Below are 22,602 nucleotides of genomic sequence, written 5' to 3'. Positions count from 1 at the left end.
TAGTTGTGAGGAAATACTTCGGCTACCAGGAGAAGGCGACGGTAATGGCTTAAGTACAGACGGTTATCAAACATAGTTATCAAATCGAAGAGTGGCATCAGTGGAGATAAGAGCTTCAACCGTCACTATTTGCTTAATTCAAGGTCAAGTTTTATATCATCTTAAAATAAACAGACTACCTTTAGCGTGAGGCATTAGTGAAACACATACTACTTAAGTAGACCACTTGGCGATAGAGCTTGTCAGGTTATGAACCACATTGTCGAAGATCTTGGATTTGATATGTTTTAAGAGAGGCGAATTAACCAAATCCATCAATAGCTGTAGCCGTGCATTTTGTGTAAACCTGTTGATAGTAGTCATTTCTATTGATTCTTTGCCCATGTAACTTAAAAGCAGGGGTCACCAAAGGGCCCTACAGGACCACACAGGGTGCCGTCACAATCTTCTGAAAACAGAACAACTCACCTGGAGGCTAAGTTTGAAATGCAATTCTATTCTTTTGCTTTACTTTTTTAATCGTTTATAAAATATTCAGTCATATTAATCATATAGAGCATTTATAGAGATTTCAAAATTACAATATCTAAAATCCATCCATCCATTATCTGACACGCTTATCCCGAGTGGGGTCTTGAGGGGTGCTGGTGCCTATCTCCAGCAGTCAATGGGCAAGAGGCATATGTTTATTGTGCATGAAGTTTAGATGAATAATGAATCCTCCAGCTCCCAGGTCAGTATTGGTAGCTCTTCCTATGATTCAGTGACCATGAAGTTGCCCTCAGCCCTAAAAAGATTGGTGACCCCTGCTATTATAAAGGAGATGTATAAACATAAACTAGGAATTAAGCACTGGAACACTTGAATCTAAAACACAATAAAAACTCCCAATGTGATACATTAGCTCAATAAATAAATAAAATTAAATAAAATTAAAAAAACACACTAAAAGAAAAACTGAGTTTTTGCACAGTATATCCCTGATTTGTCTTGGCTATCAAAGCAGTGGAAACATAGAAATCCTTTCATATAAATTCTGTTGATCTGTACTGTGCATGTCCCCCACAACCCCCCCGATTAAAGCACAACTGATCTCTGCGCATGAGATAAAGGATAGGTTGGGAATGTGAACAAAACCCTTTAAACTTTATTCAAAAAAATATGCAGTCCAAGTTTCTAATGATGTGACACCAACTGCAAGATCGTTCCACCTATGCAGAAATGCAAGCCAATAAAAAAAAGCTGTGAAAGGCCCTTGTCATTGACTGACTGCTTTAGTTGTAGCAAGAATAATTTTTGTTTAGAAGGATAGACAAACAAAAAAAACATGATGTCTTCAGCACATGGTCATAAAATATGTAAGAAATAATTTTAATTAAAAAAAATCTTTCGGCATTTATTTATTTAGGATGGCTTTTTCTTTCTTTAAAAAAAAAAGTTGAAATATTTCTCCTTTTTGCATTTTTTTTTTTTTTGGCATTCCTTTGCTTTCCACACACACTGCACTCTAATTGTTCCTATTTACACACTTGCGCTTGATTTGAGCTCAAAATGTTATGGTCAATAATCTCTCTTTAGCAATTAAGGATCTACTGCAGGATTTTTCTTCTCTCCCCACACCTGCTCACTTCCAACCTGATACTGCGGGGGTTTGTATCCCAGATTGAAGCTGCTGAAATTAGTTTTCTGGTCAGGGTGGCTGGGCACTCTCTTAGAGACTCCACATGAAGAGAATCCAGCTGAGGTGGCTTTGACATCTATGTTGGATGTCCCCTAAATGCCGGAGACCCCGGGGCCTGGGAGCTCCTAGGGCTTCTCCCAGCAGTGCTGGACCAGGGATCTAGAGATAGGTAGGTCTTGGAGTCCCTCCTGAGACTGTTGTCCCCAAAACTCAGTCTCGAGTAAATGGAAGGAGTTGAGTATGAGATGTTATGCTCAAAATCTTTCTTTAGCAATTACGGGTCTACTGCAGGATTTTTTTTCTGCATCTGCTCACCTCCAGCCATATACTGCAGGTGCAGTATATGGCTGGAGGTGAGCAGATGCAGCCACTTTAACAAGCCACTTTGCAGCCACTAAACAAGTCCTATTAGACTTGTCTACAGTAATTACAACGTCGTATAGCAAATATAGACAAGAGGCCCCTGGAAGGATTTCTTAGTTAGTTATTATATTAGAGCAGAGGCACAAACAGTGTTTAGGTTAGTCTTTAGGTGAAAGTGACGGTAAGCTGTACTTTAGGCTTGAGGACCTCAGGTGAAACCCATTTCTGTATCACAGGGATGGAGTGGCTGTCTGACACAGAGAGGAGAAGAATACTCATCAGCCTCCCATTTTCTCTCTGCCTGTAGCACAAATCAGGAAAGTGGGTCCAACACTCACTATGTGTGACATTAGAGTTCTGGTTTAGTCTTTCCTCCCAACCTCAATCTTTAAGTTGTCTGAATGCTGCACATTTGACATAGAGGTAATTTGAGTCAAGCTCAAATAAACCTTAGCACTTAAGGTGAGTTTATGCAAGGCCAAATTATGTCATTTTGGGCTTCCATACTTCTGTATGCATCAGTGCATACAGAATTTCCACACCATGCACCTAGGAAAATTGGTAACTACGTGATCAAATATGAGCATAAAAACATGGTGAGGAGGCAACAGCTCCTATCAGCAGTGGTGGAAAGTAACAAAGTACATTTACTCAAAAAATTTCTTTGAGTATCTTTACTTAAATCATTTTTACTTTCACTCCACTATATTTTAAAGTCAAATATCGTACTTTCTACTCCTCTACACAGTTATACACTATATTGCCAAAAGTATTTGCTCACCTGCCTTGACTCACATATGAGCTTAAGTGACATCCCGTTCCTAATCCATAGGGTTCAATATGACGTCGGTCCACCCTTTGCAGCTAGAACAGCTTCAACTCTTCTGGGAAGGCTGTCCACAAGGTTTAGGAGTGTGTTTATGGGAATTTTTGACCATTCTTCCAGAAGCGCATTTGTGAGGTCGCACACTGATGTTGGACGAGAAGGCCTGGCTCTCAGTCTCCGCTCTAACTCATCCCAAAGGTGTTCTATCGGGTTGAGGTCAGGACTCTGTGCAGGCCAGTCAAGTTCATCCACACCAGACTCTGTCATCCATGTCTTTATGGACCTTGCTTTGTGCACTGGTGCACAGTCATGTTGGAAGAGGAAGGGGCCAGCTCCAAACTGTTCCCACAAAGTTGGGAGCATGGAATTGTCCAAAATGTCTTGGTATGCTGAAGCATTCAGAGTTCCTTTCACTGGAACTAAGGGGCCAAGCCCAGCTCCTGAAAAACAACCCCACACCATAATCCCCCCTCCACCAAACTTTACACTTGGCACAATGCAGTCAGACAAGTACCGTTCTCCTGGCAACCGCCAAACCCAGACCCGTCCATCAGATTGCCAGATGGAGAAGCGCGATTCGTCACTCCAGAGAACGCGTCTCCACTGCTCTAGAGTCCAGTGGCGGCGTGCTTTACACCACCGCATCCGACGCTTTGCATTGCACTTGGTGATGTATGGCTTGGATGCAGCTGCTCGACCATGGAAACCCATTCCATGAAGCTCTCTGCGCACTGTTCTTGAGCTAATCTGAAGGCCACATGAAGTTTGGAGGTCTGTAGTGATTGACTCTGCAGAAAGTTGGCGACCTCTTCGCACTATGCGCGTCAGCATCCGCTGACCCCGCTCCGTCAGTTTACGTGGCCTACCACTTCGTGGCTGAGTTGCTGTCGTTCCCAAACACTTCCATTTTCTTATAATACAGCTGACAGTTGACTGTGGAATATTTAGGGGCGAGGAAATTTCACGACTGGATTTGTTGCACAGGTGGCATCCTATCACAGTTCCACGCTGGAATTCACTGAGCTCCTGAGAGCGACCCATTCTTTCACAAATGTTTGTAAAAACAGTCTGCATGCCTAGGTGCTTGAATTTATACACCTGTGGCCATGGAAGTGATTGGAACACCTGATTCCAATAATTTGGATGGGTGAGCAAATACTTTTGGCAATATAGTGTATGTTCCTATTGGCTCAGCTTAGCTTTGTAATCCGCTGTTGCCATTTTCTTTCTTGAAACGACATTTCTACATGGCAGATAGCAGCCCTTAGGGATGAATTTGGACACTACCGTTTTAAAGATTTGCATTCTACAAATGTGAGAAACTCAGGGCAGAAACTATTTGTAGTTTATCATTTCATTAAGACGTTAGTTGTTGCCACATGGCCAGCTTGTTCAATAGGATGAGTTCTCCAATCAGAGTTAATGTTTCTTTATGGTAATAGAGTCAACCTTAAACTTCTATTCCATAGTTACTGTAAAGTTTGAGGGGTCTAACACTTGTGCAAAATTTCTAAAAATAAAAACCTGTAAAAGTTAAGGTGACTGGCAATAAAAGTATTTATACTAAGGAATAAGAATAGCAGGAAGTTGATACCAATGCAGTATTTACATCAGTCATATTTATAGAACATAAATACACAGATATACATAGATACACAGTGTGGGGACATATGGGTGTTGTACATCTGTCCTTGGTGTGCTGATTAAGGTGCTGAAAGTCATGAGAGATGATCACACTGGGAAAACATCTGTCCAAGAAACCCCACTAAAAGGTGCTACCAGCTTGGCAACCCTAATCCAGACTACCCTTGAAGTAAAAATAACCAAAGACGTTAGACTGTAGAATTCACCTTCATCTGTCACTATAACTTTTCTTTATCATGTATTTCAGTCTGTTTTTTTTACATTATTTTTTATTTTTGTGTTATTCTTTAAAGAGCCCATGTCTGTTTAAGTATAACAGAATAAAGTCTCTCTGTATATCCATTGGGGCCTTGTGTTTAACCAAAGACACAGTGACAGGGCGTTTTACAGGGACAAGGTTAACGGAAAAATGAGAGGATTGACAAAACTCTTGACACCTTGTCATCTGAGCATGAATAAAAGATGTGCACTCCTTTCAAGGCGCTGTACAGCTTTATGTTTTCAGGAACAAACATTTTCTGTAGCTCTGCCCTGCATATCGTTTTCCTGTCAACCAATCAAAATATGTCCACTATCCTGTTAACCACAGCACTGATAACAGAAAGGTTAGTGTAGAACAATCTAACATCACTGATAGAGGTCACATATCTGCAGTTGATACTTTGTCATCAATAATAAGGATGTTGACAGGATGCATAATTAGGTTCAGTGTCTCAATGGGAAATATTAGGAAACAATGGCACCGTCTTAAAATCCATCTAGTGAAATGTATTTCATCATAAAGGAAAACATATCCAGCTGCCTAGAAGGCAGCGTAAGATGCTTAACCTATAATTGATTTCCCAGTGTCTTAGGTGCGACTTTTACAATTATGATTTAAGTGAAGATGGATGTGAAGAAAGTTAAAATAAGTGAGGTTAGAGAACGGTATTATCACACTAGTGAACCAGATATAAATATTTTTTTTTTTTACAATGATCTCCCAAATTAAACAAAGCCAAGCTCCAAACGTCTCTGCATGCATTAGTACTAAAAAATTAACAAAGTAAAATTTTTGACCTTTAATGTACACTCACCGGCCACTTTATTAGGTACACATGTCCAACTGCTCGTTAACACTTAATTTCTAAGAAGCCAATCACATGGCAGCAACTCTGTGCATTTAGGCATGTAGACGTGGTCAAGACAATCTCCTGCAGTTCAAACCGAGCATCAGTATGGGGAAGAAAGGTGATTTGAGTGACTTTGAACGTGGCATGATTGTTGGTGCCAGAAGGGCTGGTCTGAGTATTTCAGAAACTGCTGATCTACTGGGATTTTCACGCACAACCGTCTCTAGGGTTTACAGAGAATGGTCCGAAAAAGAAAAAACATCCAGTGAGCGGCAGTTCTGTGGGCGGAAATGCCTTGTTGATGCCAGAGGTCAGAGGAGAATGGCCAGACTGGTTCGAGCTGATAGAAGGGCAACAGTGATTCAAATAACCACCTGTTACAACCGAGGCTGGCAGAAGAGCATCTCTGAACGCACAGTACGTGGAACTTTGAGGCAGATGGGCTACAGCAGCGGAAGACCACACCGGGTGCCACTCCTTTCAGCTAAGAACAGGAAACTGAGGCTACAATTTGCACAAGCTCATCGAAACTGGACAATAGAAGATTGGAAAAACGTTGCCTGGTCTGATGAGTCTCGATTTCTGCTGCGACATTCGGATGGTAGGATCAGAATTTGGCGTCTACAACATGAAAGCATGGATCCATCCTGCCTTGTATCAACGGTCCAGGCTGGTGGTGGTGGTGTCATGGTGTGGGGAATATTTTCTTGGCACTCTTTGGGCCCCTTGGTACCAATTGAGCATTGTTGCAACGCCACAGCCTATCTGAGTATTGTTGCTGACCATGTCCATCCCTTTATGACCACAATGTACCCAACTTCTGATGGCTACTTTCAGCAGGATAATGCGCCATGTCATAAAGCTGGAATCATCTCAGACTGGTTTCTTGAACATGGCAATGAGTTCACTGTACTCAAATGGCCTCTACAGTCACCAGATCTCAATCCAATAGAGCATCTTTGGGATGTGGTGGAACGGGAGATTCGCATCATGGATGTGCAGCCGACAAATCTGCAGCAACTGTGTGATGCCATCATGTCAATATGGACCAAACTCCCTGAGGAATGCTTCCAGCACCTTGTTGAATCTATGCCACGAAGAATTGAGGAAGTTCTGAAGGCAAAAGGGGGTCCAACCCGTTACTAGCATGGGGTACCTAATAAAGTGGCCGGTGAGTGTATATAGAGCAATCATTAAATAGCTTAATTTACCCCATTTTGGTGGAAGCACATTAACAAACTGGAAGACCAGTTATTTTTCCACCCAGTCTGTGGTGACAATCGGACAAGACAGCTACAGCAGGATAAAACATTCAGACTTGATCTAGTTCAGGGGTCGGAAACCCGCGGCTTCAAAACCGAATGTGACTCTTTAGATCCCCCCTCCTTGCTGTTCACTGGAGCTCTTTCAAAGCAAACCACATGGAAAAAGGTGGATTTTTGTTTGTTCCTTTTAACAAAATATGTAGGAGACAAAAATTCTCTATGTTTTTAAATTGCTGTGAATTTTTTTTTTATAACAAATACATTTAAACAAGAAATTTTAACATTTCTCTCAACAACGATTGCGCCACAGTCTGCGACACATGTCAGCGCGGCGCAGTGCCAGGCAGGTTGCTGTTGTAGATAAACCAGTGTGTGCAGCTTATTTTTGTTTTCATAGCCTACTTACCTTATTAAAAGGATGCTGTTGCAGACTGTTTTATTGCACTGTTGCAATATGGGGAAAAAAAGAGGATTGCATTGTTACTGTGCTTTGAAGAGAACTGCATTTTACTTCCATGTGTCTAATGCATATTCATTTTTTTCAAATCCTCAAAATAACATGAAAAATCTGTTTTATTGTATTTTTATAATTCCATTGATTCAAGAAATTATAATAAATTAATACTGTGATTGAAAGTTAAACTTAATGCACCAAATATTGTACAGCAGATTAGTCACATGGTGTGTCATTTTCCCCAGGATGCTCTGCAAGTAAAAATAAACATTTAATCATGAATGCTTATTATGTATTTAAGCTTGCTTAGTCATTTTGATAGAGGACTAATATACTTGTAGAGCCCTTAGGAGGCTTATATAAGCCTTTTACATTTTTGCGTCTCCAGAAAGACATGTTTTTAATTTTTTTTGGTTCAACATGGCTCTTTGAATAATTTGGGCAGCCAACCCATGATGCAATTTAATGTACGCAGCTTGAAAAACCTCTGACTGCTTATGTGCTGGTATGTGTTGAGGCCAGTGGGCCACCTTTGTTTTTACCCAGAGGTTGTGCAAAGAGATTTTAGAGCTCAACCACAGAGTCAGCTTAAAGCAAATACATGTACTTCCTTTCCCAGGATCAGCATTTAAGGAGACCAGTAGATCACTGCTAATCAATTTACCACTGAGGCAATCAAAGTCTGGCAGCACTTCAAATCACAACAGGCATTTGCTTCAGTGATTGGATTCGCCTATTATAGATTCGGCCCGGATTATTTCACCCTTGTTAGAGATGAAATGGAAAAGCGATTATCTGAATCGACATGTTAAGTGACATATTTACAGGAGCCGCCACTATGCTGACATAGGAAAATATAATTAAATCTTTAGTGTAAGAAGAAAAAGAAAAGCAACAAACACGGACATTTTAAAACACTAAGCAAAAAAACAAATTTTTCTGTCATCCTTAAAAAAATTCTGTGATGAAAAACACATTTAGCACAATTATAAGCTAAGTGAAGAGAACCAAGCCATAGTCAGTGCAGGTAGTAACAGGAAATGATCTGTAAGCAACTGCATCAAACCAACTGCTAGAGAATAGTGTGTCAGGGATGGATGCCTTGTCTCTTCGTTTTTAGATTGCTATGTTCATTTTTGTGATAGACCAGGCATCAATATTAATAATAATATATAAATAGTTATAAAATCTTCTCTTGTCACCTTTTCAGAGTCATGGAGCCTTTATATGATGATACTATCAATATATTGAGATTCAAAAAGGCCTTTGTAAAAACTCTAATCAAACAGGCTCAGGATTCCTACTCTAATTGATCCTAGAATTTATTATTTTAAATACATCTCTAAATCTGAAAGAACTAAAGTGTGGAGTTCTTTAAACAACTTGCTCATAGAAGACATAAACGGCCAGATGCAGGGTGCTAAAACAACAGGGGAAACACCTCTAAAATTAAACCAAACTGGACCGCTACAAATCAAATTTGACAAATGGCCTGGAGGACACCCATTTGCAGTGTTGGTCAAAGACTTATACCCTATACTATCACTTATTGCCCACAAATATTTCACAACACCTGCAATCACAGTACATTGTGAATTCATCAAGAGCCCTAAAATAACCTAACAGTACCGGCTGTCATTTAAAATACAAGACTGAACCCAACGTCATGACCAACCTGTACATGATGCTCTTAAAATAAAACAAGTAAAGGATTTTAATTTACACTAAATGTAATGGTAACTGTGTTTGAAGGAAAAAAATGCAGCCACAACGAAGACTGTTTATAACAAACTGAAGCCAATGTAAGATTACTGAGGGAACACTTTTTGTGAAGTGTGCCAAAGTTACTTTTCAAGGAGGGGAGCGCAATTCAAAGCAAAACTCCATAAAGGTAGGTAACACAAGAAATAAAATATGCAACACATGTTCTACATTGCCTTTCATAAGCATCCTGAGTGTTCCACGTTTGCTTTTTCTGCCAAACCGAGAGCACAGTTTAGTAATCCATGTGCACAGATTACAAAACTGAGCACAGGGTTAAGTAATAAACATTTTGTGTCGTCGGAGTTGAAGCACAGTAAAAACCTCCTGGTGGAAAGAGTTTCTTCTGCCCTATCTCAATCCAAATTCAGACTGAATCTCTAGAAATAAATGTGTAAGAGACAAGACATTATCTCATCAATGTTTTCAAACAGAAATAGCCTACCTGCATGAGTAGCCATGTGCTTATTTCAAGCTCGCCGCCGATTGGCCAGCACAAAAGTGTGTTCAGGTCAATACATAAATGAGCTAAAGGTGTTTCCTCCCCAAGATATGCAGGTGCTGCCACTGAGATGTTATCATAAAAACAGGCCAATCTTAAAGAGAAAATGTACCGAAAACTTTGGAAGAATAAAATGAAAATCAGTCTTTTCTCTGAAATGTTTTTCTGTGTTTTGCTGACATGCTTCTACATATGATCTAACACAGATACTTAGGGAGATTAGATAGTTGGGCGTTAAAGTTTTTTTTTCCTTTTGACATTTTTGGATTTGTTTTTGGTTCATGCATGTGTATGTTCTGTTGAAGACTGAGACTACAATTTGTTCATTTTACTTTATTTTTTCCTGTCCATTTGTTTAGGAAATTTAGAAGCTTTTCAAGTTTCAGTGTTTAATGTTCTTTATAAATGAAGGTGTGTTTATTTTTGAGAGGGTGTGCATTGGCATGCCTTTATCAATATATGCACTGAAAATGGTCTCAAACCAATATCAGTTATTGCAATAATTGCTCTAACAATTTATTGTGCAGCAAAATTTGTTATTGTGATTCTAGGCTTCCTAAATAATACAAGAGGAAAAAATAAATGTATTTTAGCTGTTGATGTTTTTGTTAAATATATTTATGGTTTCTACAAACATTAGGGAGCTATTGGGATCATTTATAGTCTTTTAAAAAGTAGTCACCTAATTGCATGCTTTTTCTATCTGATGTTTAATGCTAGAAAAAAGTTACAAAATACTTTACCAGGATTGTAAACTTCCAAGTCTGCATACTTTCAAACTACAACTTTTCCTGCCATTTCATTTAAAACTGACTTTCAAAATCAATGTATTGGCCTGTTTCTGGAATATTGTCTTGGTTTCACTGGTCACATGTTTGAGCTATTTTTCTACTGTACTGTACCTGCTTTAAAATTTTTTGTCGTAATTAAAATTTCATATAGCACAATTTTCTGTCTTGAATTTAAATATTTATGGTTGAAAAACTCATATCACATATACAAATACTCACTCTTCCCTACAAACAGAACATATATAGTTTCAATAGCAAATTCTGGGTCTGCCCCAGAGTCTATTTTAAATTGGATGAGTCCAGAAAACCTTTGGTGTGAGCAGAATGTATCCTGATTAGATGCCTGAACTACCTACATCTCCTTCAAGCAGAGAGATTAACCTACAGCACTTCTACAAATGAGTCAAGCACAGGTTAGGCTATCATTCTACTAAGGGCAACTGAAACATCCCTTCCTTTCCTGACATACATTCAGCTCTTATACTTTGGTAAAATGTATTAGGTCATTTATAAGTTATGATTATGGGCTATTGAATACTTGAAAGTAAGAGCCCCAAACATCCAGAAATTGGACCCACGGTTCAGCCTGAGAAGAACACAGATAAAAATTACAGGCAAAATTTCAGAGAAACAAGAAAACCAGAGACCGAGATAAGAGCAGGGATTACAGGCAGACATAAAAATGAGAAGGGTTGAAGGTTATGAGTGATATTGGGTGAATCAAAAGAGGAGTACTCTTTGAATTTATAAACTTTCGTATTCCAATGTTGAGTATTCTCGCAGAACTGAGCAGCCCTGCTGTGACCTCCTTCAGAAAATTAACGCAAAGCCCCAGGCTGTAAATACTCAGAACCCAGACAGCTCTTCTACTGTTTTTAAAACAGGGGGAAAAAAAGAAACATTTGCTTGAAACGTACACAAATGAAGCAGTGGAAGTTATCAGTATAGCAAGCCTCATCCACATGCACCAAACTAATTCATACTTCCCTTACAGTAAATCAGGCCATACATTTCTTAGTGAGAGGTGATCAAGACTGCAAAAAAACACAACAACCAATTACTTTATCATAAAGAACAATGTCTGTAGAATTACATTGTAAAGCATCTGCTGCAAAATTTTTCTTTGGGCTAACTTTTTATAGAAATAAGGAATTTGAGCATGAATTATTTGTCAATGAATAAGAAAAATCTAATTAAAAAACAATTGCTATTAAAATGCATTTATATGTACATCACTTTAACTTTTTTTTTTAGCTTTGCAGCAATATGTTTAATTATAACAGGTTTGGATTGGTTTATAACAGTATATATTTATTATATTAGTCATTATTTTCCCCCAAACCAGTCACTTTAGATATATGGATGTGTTCTCCAAGTTGAAGGGAAATGGCAGGATTATACCAAACTTCTTTCTTTGCCATATTACATAAGTTTGCAGCATCTTGGACTGATGCAATACAGTTAGTGACAGCAGTAACTACAAGTACAAAGCCGGCAAACTTTTACCAAACTGGGGCAAAGATACACAAGTTGATGATGCATCAGCTGAACCTGTCAAAAAATTTTATTTTGACTGCTTCCCAACTTCAGGAAAGGATTCTAATACTTTTTCTGGAAATCCAATAAATTTCAGTTGTGTTTTTTGTTTTGTTTTCTACAGGATTACCATACTTGTTTAGTCAAGCCCAAACTGAAACCAAGAAACTCTCCATCTCAGGCGCCACAAGCAGCAACTCCAGCTTTTGATGGCTGGTAAGAGCAGAGCGGGGGACTCCGGTGCTAAAATAAAGAGAGTTGGAGTAGGCAAGCGGCTGATCCTGCACAGGACAACCCTGTGTGTGAGAGAGAGCCAAACACTCTCCCTGATTAATCAAGCCCAGCAGCAGGGCTTTATGTGCCATTACGAGTCCTGCTAAATGACTTCACTTCACTCATTAATGTGGAGCATCCTCTGATGGGGAAGAGGCCCCTGCTTGCCAACCAGACAGAAAAACAGACATGTGAAAGCTGGAAGAGACGCTGGCGGGGCAGCAATGATGGTGGTGAGGGCACTGAGGCAAGATAAACAACGACAAATATAGACCCATTACGTTACTGAATTATTCATCATATGTATGCGGGGCTTCAGGAAAACAACAGAGGAAACGAACAGGAGCCCAAACAACCTTGGGGATTATGGTGCCTTACACTCAAGTGCCGATTCAAGACGGGATTGTTGATGTACACACCTTCCCTGTAAAAGGTACAGTGACCCCAATAAAAGTGAATCCCTTTCTAAATGATTTTATACTGAAATTGACATATGCTTAAAACTTTAATAAAAAGGCAAACATTCGCTATCCTGAATCTAGAGAAAGATTTGACAGCTGTAAGTTGTGCACAAATAGATTCCTTTGATTAAATATCAACTTTAGCAACAACTGTCAACCTACTTAAGTAAAGTAATCCTCTGTGGAGACTGTGTGATGGATATGCACAGTTTACATAAAAGAGCAAATGACAGATTCCTTTGAACAGACCAGGAAAAGAGACTGATCATTATGCCAGCTATATACACTGGAATATTATTGAAAAGATTTTGTTCAACAATTGTTAAATAAACAAGAGACAATATATAAATTCATCAGAAATATGGTGACAAATATAAATGATTTACTTCATTCAGTTTGATAATTATGACATTATCTATTGAACACCTATAAAGTTTTAGTTTCTCAGGAAAATAGAGTAGAATTAGAACTACAAAGATATGAATGTTGGCTTGGTGGCAACATCAATGGAGGGTGGATTGAAAGCTGAAACGTGACAAGGAACTCCATGTTGCTTTAACTTTGGCCTTCAGCCCAAATGGACATGGCTGCTGAAATCATTACTGACTGAAACTTTTACTGCAGCCTTGCAAACCTCCTGCAGACTTTTGAATAGAATATGCTCCACAATGCTTCAGAGGTTATAGTTATTGTGGCTGGTTGCTTCTACAGCACTTTATCTTTCTAATCAGCTCTATAACAATGTCTTTTGTTGTTGTTTGTCTATAAGCAGCCAGCCTATTTAGCAATGATGACTACTGTATCTTCTCTGTGAAGGTGTCAATATATGGACACTGTCAATTCAGCCCAATGATTATGGAGGCGTTTTCAGGAGAGACAGTGGTTCATGAAGCAGAATTCTTCCTGTAACTGGAGGGTTGCCAGTTCGAACCCCAGCTCTGTCTGTCTCAGTACATGTGTCATTAGACAAGACACCTGTCCTACTGATGGCAGTAAGCGGAGCCGGTGTGAACAGCTCACTTCTGTCAGAATCTCCCAGGCACAGTGTTGCTTACCACTATCAATGTGTGTGTGAATGACAAAATGTAGTGCAAAGCACTTTGTGTAATAAATCTTTATATCATTTTTACTTTATGTCTATTTGAATTTGAACAGCATATGAAGACACAGACAGTGTAGTGAAGAGAAATTCCTGGATATACAATGACACAGAGGTCAAGAAAAACCTAGAAATTATCCTGACATTGATGACATAAGTGGACGGAGTCGAAAGCACGATGCTACTGCATTGAACAGAACCATAAAAACCAATACTAATAGCTGCTGCTGATTCTAATGCTAGATTTGAAAGAAACCCAGAATAGAAGAACAGCCTCTCTTTTATTTGATGGTTTTCATACCTTTGTTTTGCAAAGTTAAAAGCTAGAAGGATCAAGTTACCAATATAGCGATATAAACAGAGATAATGTTTTCACATCATCTTTTTTAGTACAATGTATTAGGAGAGTACTCAAAAAATGATTGAAATTAATCACCTACTGGCAGTGCTTTGCAACTATATTACTGGCTACCCCCACTGATGCCTTTGTAATTGGCATTTTTGCTGATGGTCACAAGTTAAATCTATATTCTCCATTACCCTTCCATAGTATCCCTTGGGATCCCTCTAATGGCTCATTCTGAAGACAGAGCACTTGAATGAGTTATTCATATAAAGTAAACTCCCTCCATCTCTGCTGGTGACTTTTCTCTGACTTCAGCTGCTGCTTTAGTGCGTACCGAGTGTTCGGATAAGCAGTGAAATGGTAACTTAAAAGATAAAAAAAAAAACATGTGTCATAAACCTGCATTAAAAGAAACAGAGTGAGGAATGCCGCTTGCAGTATTTTGCTTCAGTATTTTGTCAGTGCTGAGATCACAAATGCTTATTTGTTGTGCAAATGTTTTCCATACACATTATTTCCCTTTCCAAAAATATAATGCATAAAAAACTGTGTGTGTGTGCAGCCTTTGAAGAAAGACCTGTAAAGTTGTGAAAAAGAAATGTAACTAAAACCTGCCATTCATAGACAATAATAAGAATGTTTTTTCAAACATTAGTAGTATCTTACTATTTCTATTTTTTTCCTCTATTAACATGTTATAATTGAGATAGTATGTAAACTCATAACTCATGCATATCATATTCCTACCTATCAAAATGAAATGCGTTGGTAAATGCATCAAAATCCATTACTAATAAAGATATCTAGACTTAAATAACCTAGATTACATGCATCCAAATTCATTCTAGTGTGATGGTCTCATGTCACACTCACCAAAACCATAACTTTATTTTTCTTTTTTGGTAATGTGCCAATTTAAGTGCCTGGCTCACGCTAGCATTTAAACTTCTATTTTTATATGGCCAGCTGATAATTACAATAGTAAAGCTTTGCGTTGTAGTTCCATTGCAAAAATAGACAAAATACTTATTTAGTTTTTTTATCAATGATTTGAATGTCATGCTTTTTAGTGAATAGTGCTTTATGTGTTGTGTTGAAATAGTTCTCACAAGAGGCACAGACACACGCACAAGGAGAACATCAGCAAAAAATAGTAACTTAGGGCTGCAACTAACGATTATATTGCAAATCGATTAATCTGTTGATTATTTTTCGATTAATTGATTAATAATCGGATAGACACATTTTCCTTTAAGAAGATTTTTTACAAAATTAAAGCTTTTGAACATAAATTTTTTCCACTTATGGAGTTCTGCATAAAGTATATTCACAGACATTGATTATCTTGAAAGAATTCGTCCAGTGAGAAGAATTCACTTAATGTAAAAAGTCAAGCATGCAAGTACAAGACCTAAGAATGAAGCTCATATCCTGACCTAGAGGGAGACCATTCCTCGGATCACCTCAGTGCAGACCTTGTGTTTATCTTTCATTAACTGGGAATCCCACAAGCATCTCATCATCCCTTTACCCTCAGGACAGTCTAGGAAAAGGTGAAAATAAATGCTTTGGAAAAATACTGTAGAAGCAAATATTATTATAGCAAAGTCTAAACTTTACTATATTCTAAGAATGCCTCTAAATAGAAATAAGAATTATTACCGAGCTTCTGAATATGGACATTTCGAGATAGTAGATCTCATCAAGTTATTACTCTGAACAGAAGTCTGTTAGAAAATCTGTACCCAGTGCTTTAATAACACAAGTTTCTTTCTTGGACGCAATAATCAAATTTATAGTTCACATAAAGTATTTGGCAGCCAAAACAACAGCACTTAAAAGTACCCTGGGCATATGTGCATAAATAAATATATATATAATTTATATTATTATTATTGTATATATATATATATATATATATATATATATATACACTATATTGCCAAAAGTATTTGCTCACCTGCCTTGACTCACATATGAGCTTAAGTGACATCCCGTTCCTAATCCATAGGGTTCAATATGACGTCGGTCCACCCTTTGCAGCTAGAACAGCTTCAACTCTTCTGGGAAGGCTGTCCACAAGGTTTAGGAGTGTGTTTATGGGAATTTTTGACCATTCTTCCAGAAGCGCATTTGTGAGGTTGCACACTGATGTTGGACGAGAAGGCCTGGCTCTCAGTCTCCGCTCTAATTCATCCCAAAGGTGTTCTATCGGGTTGAGGTCAGGACTCTGTGCAGGCCAGTCAAGTTCATCCACACCAGACTCTGTCATCCATGTCTTTATGGACCTTGCTTTGTGCACTGGTGCACAGTCATGTTGGAAGAGGAAGGGGCCAGCTCCAAACTGTTCCCACAAAGTTGGGAGCATGGAATTGTCCAAAATGTCTTGGGATGCTGAAGCATTCAGAGTTCCTTTCACTGGAACTAAGGGGCCAAGCCCAGCTCCTGAAAAACAACCCCACACCATAATCCCCCCTCCAACAAACTTTACACTTGGCACAATGCAGTCAGACAAGTACCGTTCTCCTGGCAACCGCCAAACCCAGACCCGTCCATCAGATTGCCAGATGGAGAAGCGCGATTCGTCACTCCAGAGAACGCGTCTCCACTGCTCTAGAGTCCAGTGGCGGCGTGCTTTACACCACCGCATCCGACGCTTTGCATTGCACTTGGTGATGTATGGCTTGGATGCAGCTGCTCGACCATGGAAACCCATTCCATGAAGCTCTCTGCGCACTGTTCTTGAGCTAATCTGAAGGCCACATGAAGTTTGGAGGTCTGTAGTGATTGACTCTGCAGAAAGTTGGCGACCTCTTCGCACTATGCGCGTCAGCATCCGCTGACCCCGCTCCGTCAGTTTACGTGGCCTACCACTTCGTGGCTGAGTTGCTGTCGTTCCCAAACACTTCCATTTTCTTATAATACAGCTGACAGTTGACTGTGGAATATTTAGGAGCGAGGAAATTTCACGACTGGATTTGTTGCACAGGTGGCATCCTATCACAGTTCCACGCTGGAATTCACTGAGCTCCTGAGAGCGACCCATTCTTTCACAAATGTTTGTAAAAACAGTCTGCATGCCTAGGTGCTTGAATTTATACACCTGTGGCCATGGAAGTGATTGGAACACCTGATTCCAATAATTTGGATGGGTGAGCAAATACTTTTGGCAATATAGTGTATATATATACACTATATTGCCAAAAGTATTTGCTCACCTGCCTTGACTCACATATGAGCTTAAGTGACATCCCGTTCCTAATCCATAGGGTTCAATATGACGTCGGTCCACCCTTTGCAGCTAGAACAGCTTCAACTCTTCTGGGAAGGCTGTCCACAAGGTTTAGGAGTGTGTTTATGGGAATTTTTGACCATTCTTCCAGAAGCGCATTTGTGAGGTCGCACACTGATGTTGGACGAGAAGGCCTGGCTCTCAGTCTCCGCTCTAATTCATCCCAAAGGTGTTCTATCGGGTTGAGGTCAGGACTCTGTGCAGGCCAGTCAAGTTCATCCACACCAGACTCTGTCATCCATGTCTTTATGGACCTTGCTTTGTGCACTGGTGCACAGTCATGTTGGAAGAGGAAGGGGCCAGCTCCAAACTGTTCCCACAAAGTTGGGAGCATGGAATTGTCCAAAATGTCTTGGTATGCTGAAGCATTCAGAGTTCCTTTCCTTGGAACTAAGGGGCCAAGCCCAGCTCCTGAAAAACAACCCCACACCATAATCCCCCCTTCACCAAACTTTACACTTGGCACAATGCAGTCAGACAAGTACCGTTCTCCTGGCAACCGCCAAACCCAGACCCGTCCATCAGATTGCCAGATGGAGAAGCGCGATTCGTCACTCCAGAGAACGCGTCTCCACTGCTCTAGAGTCCAGTGGCGGCGTGCTTTACACCACCGCATCCGACGCTTTGCATTGCACTTGGTGATGTATGGCTTGGATGCAGCTGCTCGACCATGGAAACCCATTCCATGAAGCTCTCTGCGCACTGTTCTTGAGCTAATCTGAAGGCCACATGAAGTTTGGAGGTCTGTAGTGATTGACTCTGCAGAAAGTTGGCGACCTCTTCGCACTATGCGCTTCAGCATCCGCTGACCCCGCTCCGTCAGTTTACGTGGCCTACCACTTCGTGGCTGAGTTGCTGTCGTTCCCAAACACTTCCATTTTCTTATAATACAGCTGACAGTTGACTGTGGAATATTTAGGAGCGAGGAAATTTCACGACTGGATTTGTTGCACAGGTGGCATCCTATCACAGTTCCACGCTGGAATTCACTGAGCTCCTGAGAGCGACCCATTCTTTCACAAATGTTTGTAAAAACAGTCTGCATGCCTAGGTGCTTGAATTTATACACCTGTGGCCATGGAAGTGATTGGAACACCTGATTCCAATAATTTGGATGGGTGAGCAAATACTTTTGGCAATATAGTGTATATATATATATATATATATATATATATATATATATATATATATATATATATAGGCAGACTATATATACTCCCATGCACTTTTTTTCTCCTTTTGGCACCATCTTCTTCTTTTTGTCTATTGACCTGATGTAACAAATACATTTCTCCACTGTGAGATCAATAAAGTCAATCAATCAATAAGAAACATACAATTATTATTCTATTATACTAAATATCCAGTCTTCCTTTTGAAATTCAACTCACTTTCTTCTGTCATACACGTTGATTTGACTTATTTGTTGTCACAAGGTCCCCTCCAACTAAAGGGTTGTTCTCCATACATAATGTTGTCTAGTCAGAATTCAATTTAAACAGATTACTTTGTTTGTGCGGCAGCTAAAACACCAGTGAAATTAAAAAGGTATGCCACATCTTACAAATTGAGCACAACAAATTAGTGCAGATGCAATTAAAAACAGACCGTAGATTAAAAAAAAAAAATGAGGCATCCCCCACCCCATGCCTGATGCGGACTGATTCGGACAAAGTGAAACAGCTTTAGTTTGCTCAGTAGAGCACATACTCTACTGTCTCACAGAGCAGACAACAATAGCCAGGGCTGAGATAACAGGAAATGCCTGCTTATCCAAGGGAGGGAAAGGCAGAGAGATGATGTGAGGGTGTGATGGGCATGCCCCTGTTTACCAACACACTGAACACAAACAATATGTCCGGTATCTGAAAGTATGCTTTTTATTCTGTGATTTTCTACAACTGTAATTTGTTTGCAGAACATTTAAAGTGGATGAATCAAATAAATGCTGAGCAAATCCATCATTTTCTTAATTTGAGTTCCATTTCACTGGCTTTGATTTGTTTAGATTGAGTCACCTCTCATGGGGAGTTTGTTTAATTTCACAGTTGAAAGAACGCCAATGATTTTTAGGAGTGTTTTCCTTGTTCAACTTTCTCTACAAGCTATTACAGTAAATCTACAACACAATTCAGCCATAAAGTCCAGAAAATTAGCTGCATGTTTACAGAGAGAACTTATATTACAACTCATATTGATCATACAAGGTTAATTTGCCTGTTATTTAACATTTATATTATTTAGTCCCCCAGCAGGCACATTGAGCTGATTAAATGCAACCAAGAATCTCAAACTGTGTTTGCTATACAGAATATTGATGACAATATATTATAGCCCACACAAACTCCTTGAAATGGACGTTTTGTCTGTAAAAACTGTTTAATAAAATCCTTTAACAGATGTCTAGAGTTAATCAGAACTTTGTAAGCCTAAGTGTGTTTTCCAGCAACCCCCCATATAAAAATGACATGAAATCTTCTCTGACCACAGATGAACAGGCTCCATCATCCCTCTGTTTTATTCCTGAATAAAGGTCATTCTGGTCAATGCAGGAATCCAAGGGTGTAACTTTGTGATAAACATTGGCTGATGTACCTACAGCTACTCAACCTGAACACTTTCAATAGGGTTTATATTTTCCAAAAATGAGCTCAAACATATATTTATTGAATGCTTTCCTATTGCTGAAAACACAAGAGTACCACAATACACTGACATTTATAGTTATAGGCAGATGCCTGCCTTAGTGTATTATTTATAGGCAAGGCAAATTTATTTGTATAGCACAATTCAGTACAAAGACAATGCAAAGTGCTTTACATGATTAAAATATAGGTAAAAAATAAAACAGAATCAAAGCAAGTAGGGAAAAAAATAAATAAAAAATGCAGAAACAAGAAAGAACATTAAAAAGAGTTGGACTATAGAAAATAAAAAAGTTTAACTAATGATGTTTCAGTTGAACTTTTTAACTAGAACAGTCGAAGGCAATCCTAAACAAATGTGTTTTTAGTCTTGATTTAAAGGAACTCAAGCTTTCCGCACTTTTACATTTTTCTCGAGGTTTGTTCCAGATAAGTGGAGCATAGGAACTAAATGCTGCTTCTCCATGTTTAGTTCTGGTTGTAGGTATGCAGAGCAGGCTGGAGCCAGAAGACCTGAGTGGTCTGGAGGGTTGATACACTGATAGCAAATCTGAGATGTATTTAGGTGCTAAGCCATTCACAGATTTATAAACTAACAGAAGTATTTTAAAGTCTATTATCTGAGATACAGGGAGCCAGTGTAAGGACTTTAGAACTGGGGTGATGTGCTCTACTTTCTTAATCTTAGTGAGGACACGGGCAGCAGCGTTCTGGATCAGCTGTACTGTAGCTGTCTGATCCACTTTTTAGGCAGACCTGTGAAAACACTGTTGCAGTAATCAATTAGACTAAAAATAAACGCATGGATTAGTTTTTCAAGATCATGCCGAGACATTAGTCCTTTAATCCTGGAAATGTTCTTCAGGTGATAGAAAGCTAACCTTCTAATTGTCTTTAAATGCTTTTGGAGGTTCAAGTCTGAATCCAGCACTACATCTAGATTTCGGGCCTGATCAGTAGTTACTAGCTGACGCGACTGAAGCTGTGTGCTAACTTTAGATCTCTCCTCTAGTGGTCCAAAGATTATTACTTCATTTTTGTTTTTATTCAGTTGAAGAAAATTATGGCACATCCAGGCATTGATTTCTTCTAAGCTTTTCCTCAGTACTTGAACTGGTTTATAATCACCTGGTGACATGGTGTTGTAAAGCTGTGTGTCGTCTGCATAGTTATAAAGGGCTCAAAAACATTCATTTATAAAATATGACGAATAACAGCCGATACCGATGCCAACATCAAGATATCATGCATCCCTAGTATGGACACAACTTCACTTCCATCCATCCATTCATCCATGGCCTTCCTTTAAGCTGCATCAGTGATTATCCTCCTTCGCAAGCGGTAAAAACAAATTTAGACATTTGTCCCATATGTCATTGACAGCCAAAGTCTATATATTACATATTATATTTCAAAAATCATTTATACATTGATTTTTATTATTTGTGCTTTATTTCTTGTAGATTTCGTATATTTTAATTTTAAGTCTGTGTCCTGTGATTCTGGCTCTCTCTGGGTTGGCGGGCACAGCTATTTCTGAGTCTCGTTGAACTGCAAAACACAAAATGTATGTTAAATTTTATTATAACATTGCATATTTTTTCTTGTAAACTGGGAGATACATTTTATTGCATGTGGCATATCCCAGTAAAATTATTTAACCAACCCGTCTCCTAACTTTTACTGAAACATATATAGAAGTAGCTGCCAGTTAAAATTCACTGAGTGCTGCTGTGTCTCTCCTCCTCCACTGAGCGACTCTGTCAGCAGTGAATAGCAACAGATCCCATGATGTTTTACCGAGAGGTGGGACTCGAGAGCAGCGGGAGTGCGAGGAAAAAACACGGACTGAAAACGCTCTGAACACAATTAGCTGCACCCAACCCCACTTACTGCTGGCTAAAGTAAATCAGCAAAAGGGGGAAAAAAGCGGAAATTATTGTCGGGGACTGTACCCCTCAATGCCCAAAGTTGGTTGGGACATTTTCACACCAGTCCTTCAGAAAGTTACACTAGTACAGGAATCCCTACTGCCTCCATAGCTGAGACATGATGGAGATCCCTCATCTACCTCCGTCAGAGGTAGGGATTAAGTCAATTTCTGGCAAGATTTGTAAATTTCATAAGACCAAATGAGCATGACAGTAAGCCAAACACAGAAAGGTGAAGTGAAAAGGAAAAATAGAGGGCGGTGTCAGGATTCATCAACACACATCCAGTGTAGACTGTCACAAGGCTTTCATTTGTGGCAGATAACAGAGCAAACGCGGACCATACTCAGTTTTTTCTCACATTTTTGGTGCTGAGAGCTGATAGGTTTAAAATGATTTGCAGTCTCTGAATTCTTCCAACCTTAATTTCCCCATTTCATTAGAACAAAGAATAAAACTATTTGGCAGTAAAACCTTTATCACCGTATCCATGAGAGAGCTTAATAATTAGATTTTTAATTTGTTAAGAAATCTTCCCATTATTCCTTTAGTGTACATAGAACTACATACATAGTGTACATAGAACGGTGATATTCTTTGTTCACCTGTCAATCGCTATT

At 39.2% G+C, this 22,602-nt stretch overlaps 1 protein-coding gene across 2 annotated transcripts in view; it reads right to left on the bottom strand.

Annotated features, from left to right (window-relative positions):
* The window catches only part of LOC119787786 (single-stranded DNA-binding protein 2), an 87,403-nt gene that overhangs the window by 48,173 nt on the left and 16,628 nt on the right, over positions 1 to 22,602 (bottom strand). The window lies entirely within an intron of this gene.

The sequence above is a fragment of the Cyprinodon tularosa genome, unplaced genomic scaffold, assembly GCF_016077235.1.
Source record: "Cyprinodon tularosa strain WSP-4 unplaced genomic scaffold, ASM1607723v1 ctg300, whole genome shotgun sequence".
Lineage (NCBI taxonomy): Eukaryota > Metazoa > Chordata > Actinopteri > Cyprinodontiformes > Cyprinodontidae > Cyprinodon > Cyprinodon tularosa.
This window is presented reverse-complemented; position numbering and strand designations above follow the sequence as displayed.